General features: G+C 34.6%; 1 long non-coding RNA gene across 1 annotated transcript in view; it reads left to right on the top strand.

Moving 5' to 3' along the window:
* The window catches only part of LOC111085337, an 8976-nt gene extending 5010 nt beyond the window's left edge, over positions 1 to 3966 (top strand). Inside the window, exon 4 of the long non-coding RNA XR_002610180.1 lies at positions 2203 to 3966. This is a non-coding gene — a long non-coding RNA (uncharacterized LOC111085337). The remainder of the gene's footprint in view (positions 1 to 2202) is intronic.
* The last annotated feature ends 1917 nt before the right edge of the window (positions 3967 to 5883 follow it).

The raw sequence follows: 5883 nt of genomic DNA, 5'->3' as shown, positions 1-5883 counted from the left end.
GGTAACATTCAGGATCTGAACCAGTTCAATAAATCATTTTACCTGACAACCATTGTGGGTAACATTCAGGATATGAACCAGTTCAATAAATCATTTTACCTGACAACCATTGTGGGTAACATTCAGGATATGAACCAGTTCAGTAAATCAGTACCTGCTCCATCAAGCTTCGTTTTCATATCTATCGTACTGGACTGGAGCTTTAGATGTTATAACCTGTAATCACAGGAAATATCATGCTAAAGGCGCGAAGAATTGTTAGACTAATATACCCAACAGAAAAGCGTGAGTGCCTCAGAACAGCACGTCAATGACTGGAGTTCACCAACTTATTGTAATGTAAATTATGTAACTTCGTGACCATAAAAAAAAAAATGTCATTCGATCAAAATAACATGTTATCGCAGGATAAGCGGCTAATATATTCTACCATAAATCAAAAGGTAGCTAAGAACTTATAATAACATTAATTAGAGATTACTTGTGTGTGAAAGAGGAGGAGACGTAGCTCTGATAGCTGAAAACTAATTCTGCATCTTCTCTATATAAAGAGTTGTAAGTCGAAATCTGAACGAAAAGATTACTAGTACGATATTTTTTCCAATTTAAAGAACTCTGCAACCTGTATATATGCATATTGTGTCTAGTTTTTTATAAAATTAAATGCTAATTGTTTTTATCTTGTGGTTTATGATTACTGATACATGTTTTGAAGACGGAATCGTTACTTTAAATGAATAAGGATTGCCTGTTGTATTTGATATTTTTGTCACTTTTAGCGTGTAGGAACTGTCATGTAGTTGGTGTCTCTTCTTACTTTTAGCGTGTAGGAACTGTCTCGTGTAGTTGGTGTCTCTTCTTACTTTTAGCGTGTAGGAACTGTCTCGTGTAGATGGTGTCTCTTCTTACTTTTACCGTGTAGGAACTGTCTCGTGTAGTTGGTGTATTTTCTTACTTTTAGCATGTAGGAACTGTCTCGTGTAGTTGGTGTCTTTGCTTGCTTTTAGCGTGTAGGAATTGTCTGGTTTAGTTGGCGTCTTTTCTTAGTTTTAGCGTGAAGCGGAAGTCCTGTTAGTTTGGATTTTTTGCTACTTGTAGAATGTATGGACACTTGTAGTCTCTTGTAGTTGTGTTACTTTTATCGTGTAGGAAAAGCATACTTAGAAGATGTTTTTTCTTACGATTTATTATGTATGGACATCTTCCTGTAATTTGTGTTGCTTATTATATGTAATATACAGGGAAAGCCTTCTGTACTTTGTGTTTATAATTACGTGAGGCTTGACGTAAAGATTATCGTTTGAAGTGGTAACTATTTTTCATTATTGTAAATGAGTTCACGCTGTTTCCTTCATGTAATGTTCCTCGTACTTTTTTAAGAAAAGGTTGTTTGTTTTTTTCAATTATTTTTCTTAATCAACTGAGTAGCAATATTCTTTTGTATGCATTTAATATTTGTTTTCTTAATTTTAGCAGTAGTAGTTGAAACCTGCAGTTAAATTCTTTATTATTTTTGAATAATTGAAGCTTGTCCTGTAGTTAATCTTTAAAGTACGTTTACTTAGTAGGGACTACATCCTACTGTTGGTGTTTGTTGTTTAGTGTTAAAGCTGATTTGTCAGCCCTTTCAGCCGTGTGGGGGGGGGGGGGGTGTTATAATGTGACGATCAATCCTACTATTCGTCTGTAAAATAGTAGTCCAAAAGTTGGCGGTGGGTGGTAACGACTAGCCTTTCCCTCTAGTCTTTCACTGCTAAATTAGGGACGGCTAGTGCAGACAGCCCCGTGCAGCTTTGAGCGAGATTCAACCCAAACCTTTTTTTTTTTATTGGACGGAGTCTACTTCTACAACGGATGCTGTTATTAGTGCTACAGGCCACCGCCTGTCAGGAGTTCATTGCGTTATTTACAATCTGCTTTTGTCTACTCGTTGTTACTGTATTTTGGGATAAGTATAGGTTACATTCTTCACTCTTGTAGTCGGTATTTGTCGTTGTCTCAGATGAAAGGAAGGTTTTGTCGTTATATTCTGTATTTTATAGTTGTTGTTACTTCAGGAATTTTGTTGTTTTACGTTTTGCATTATTCAAACTGTCGACAGTTATTCTTATTCTATGTAAGAGAAGACGTTCCTAATGGTGACAAATTTAACAGCCAGTGAACAATATATTTTAAAGCTTTAAACATGTCATTTTTTTGCAGTTTTGGGAGTATTCAGAAAAGACCAACTTCTACCGAACATTTTATACTGGCTGTATTTTGCGGCGTACTTTCTACTTCAGTTGAAGCCTCTTACCGCTAGATGGACAAACAGGTGATAACAAAGTTAGTCAACAGGACACCAGATGGCAGGTGGATCGATCACAGAAGGTTTTGGGACTGGGACCAACGACTGTGGATATTTTGAAACCAAATAAAGACGTGTTGTTTTTCGCAAGATGCGCGTCGAATCAAATTTGCTTTTAAAATATCAATATCAGAAGTTTAATTCCTTCTAGAAAAGTATAATTTGACTTCATGGATCAAAATGTGGAAAAGAAGAACGGGCATGCGATTTTTGACACATTTTATATTATATACTTATGTCAAAAATGCTCGAAGCAAAATACGTGTATAGTATTCTGGTTCCTGGTAGAATATAAGCGAAATAAGATAAAGTAATATAAAGTGTAGTTTTTAAGGATACCTAGTTGAATTTAAAAAGCATTCTTAAGAAACAACCAGCAGCGTAAACTATACCCGTTCTCAAATAATATAATATTTAGATATTTTAGTGTGGTGTTAATGGTCATATTCTATTTTATGTTTTACTTTTGGGTTGATTAAATCATGTTCTACTGGTTGTTTTATCAATAAGATATTGTAAAAGAACATCTACTTATAGTTAACGTGATTTATGAGAAGCGCCACATTGGCATCCGCCATCTTGGGCGTCTAACCATGATAAGTTTTGTGACTTATCAAATGTCAGTAATTTCTATAATTAATAAACAGTATGATGCTTATGCAATATTTAGTGACAAAGTTCAAATTTATACAAATATTACTTAACAGATCTATTCTGATAACCTTCACAAAATATGCACTGTAGATAGGGGAATACTGTGAAGGTTATCTCATAACTTTATCGTCCCATACTGATCTGTTGTTTATTATTTATTACAAGATACAGATTACTCTTTGCCATTTCCATTCAGTTAACCGTGATTATCCACATGATTTACGATGTTTTTTTTGTTTGATTTATTGCTTAATGAATAAATATATATTAATTATAAAGTTGTACGATTGTTAACCCACTTATTGAACTTTATTTTTTCAATTACTAGTTTAAGAATAGATGTAAGCTACGAAATTTAGTATTTCGTAATTCAAAAGTACTAGATATCTGGTTAATATAAGTTATAAGATTAATTAAAATCATATCAGTGAAATAAACATCAATATAAGTACATTGTGCTAAATGTGATCTTCAAAATTATCAAATACTTGGTAAACAACACTATTTAAACTGTATTTCAAAGAAATCTATCCTAACGTGGTATACTTATGATTTAACAACTTTTCATTTGTCAAGAATTTGGCGTTTTATTGTATTAGCTAGAGAATAAAGTTTTACCGTGGGACACAAGTCTTTCTGAAAATAGCAGTAGTTGTTTAAACACTAATAACGTGCAATATAAGACAGCAACATTACTTATAACGCTAAAAATCGGGGGTTCGATACCCACGGTAAGCATAGTACAGAAAGCCCGTTGTGTAGTTTCGCGGTTAACATAAACAAAAAAAAAAAAACGTAATATAAAAAGCGAAAAGACGAGACAGCTTTGGGAGCGTATTCTTTTCATGTCATAATTCAGTAGGAAATGTAAGGAATCCTGCAGTTTGATAATCGGTCAATATTATGGCCCGGCATGGCCAGGTGGTTAAGGCACTCGACTCGCAATCTGAGGGTCGCGGGTTCGAATCCCTCTCACACCAAACATGCTCGCCCTTTCAGCCGTGGGGCCGTTATAATGTGACGGTCAATCCCACTATTCGTTAGTAAAAGAGTAGCCCAAGAGTTGGCGGTGGGTGGTGATGACTAGCTGCCTTCCTTCTAGTCTTACACTGCCATATTAGGGACGGCTAGCGCAGATAGCCCTCGTGTAGCTTTGCGCGAAATTTACAAACAAACAATAAATATTACGTTCAATTTTAATATTGTTGAGATGTGTGCATCGGTTTCCATCTGTAATAATCAGTTTTTTATTTTATTTTCTTTATTTACTTACCAGAATAGCTACACTCATTTAAAAACTTCTTCTTTTGAAATAATGCTTTAATATAAAAAAATACAAATTTTCTTCCATACGTTACTGCGCAAGTAATTAAACTAAATTTGCCGAATTTAGGCTTAAGGAACTTTATCAATTTCACAGTCATATTTTTACTTTAAATGTCTTCAATGTGGAACGTTTTGTGAACAGGTATCAGCACATTTATTTATTCTAACACAGGATGAATTTCTTCTCGTATCGATTTTGCGGGGAAAGTACTCGTTCTTAGTGCTGACGCTGAAATAATATATTTTAATTAAACCACAAGTGCTCGACTTTCGTATTTATCATGAATTTTTAACAAAAAGTTTGTTTGTTTGTTTGAAGTTAAGCACAAAGCTACACGATGGGCTATCTGTGCTCTGGCCACCATGGGTATCGAACCCGGTTTCTAGCGTTGTAAGTCCGCTGACATACCGCTGTGCAACTGGGGGGCTTAACAGAAAGAAAAAGTGTTTTGAATTCCAATAATTTACACTAACGCATTATCTGAAACAGCGCCCCCTATTCCAAAATTTAAAAAGGGTGTCCTCCACTACCTCAGATATGATCTACTTATAATCATTACAATGCAAGACTAATAACTTGTCACTAATCAATATTTAATATATATTGTGATGCAAAAGTTACGCATCTTATATTTCTAAGTTATATTTGCCATGATTTACTAAGTTTTTTTAGTTTGTTACAATAAGTTATTGGGATTTAATTAACCTCGCAAAGGCGTCTGGGAGTATTTCTGCTTGACTTGAAACCAACAGTGCACGTTTCGAATAGTTGTAAGTGTAGTACTTTGAAAAATCATGGTGATACGTACCTTTTGCATCACCCTGTATTATTTATTTATATTTGATACTTGCATATATATATAGAAAGAGAGAGACGTATCCCTGAGATGAGTCAGCAGTAAGACTTTGGGCTTACAGTGTTAAAATCTGGGATTCGATTCCTTGTGGCGAGCAGGTATTCCATTGGGTAGCTTTTGTACTAAGATAAAATAACAACTCTCTAAGTAAAATAACAAGCGTGTTATGTCAGTCCTCCAACCATTCTTATCCATTCTCGATTTACAAGCTAAAACTTCGGCACGCGCGATCAGCAGAAATATATTTGATTATTAAATTTTCCTAAAATAGAAAAAAAAAAAAAGTTGTGCTTCCTTACCCATCCGACAATTTTTTCGTTACCTCATCAGCCCCGTGTCTCAGGTTAGAAACCGCTGAACTATAAAATATTCAATGAAATCAAACATAAAAATCCAGCATACTTTTAAAATGTAACTTTCAAATTATCATTCATGTGCGATAAACTTGATATATTTTCATCATTTCCTGATAAATATTTACCGTACAAACATATATTTGTTACCATCAGTCCCATGACCCCTCCCTGGTAAACATTTACCGTACTAATATAATAATCACCATCAGTTCCATGACCTCTCCCTGGTAAACATTTACCGTACTAATAAAATCGTTACCATCAGTCCCATGACCCCTTCCTGATAAACATTTACCGTACTAATAAAATAGTTACCATCAGTCCCATGACCCCTTCCTGATAA

The sequence above is a fragment of the Limulus polyphemus genome, unplaced genomic scaffold (genome assembly GCF_000517525.1).
Source record: "Limulus polyphemus unplaced genomic scaffold, Limulus_polyphemus-2.1.2 Scaffold338, whole genome shotgun sequence".
NCBI classification, from domain to species: Eukaryota; Metazoa; Arthropoda; class Merostomata; order Xiphosura; family Limulidae; genus Limulus; species Limulus polyphemus.
Note: the sequence above shows the minus strand (reverse complement) of the source record. Positions and strands in the feature narration are given on the sequence as shown.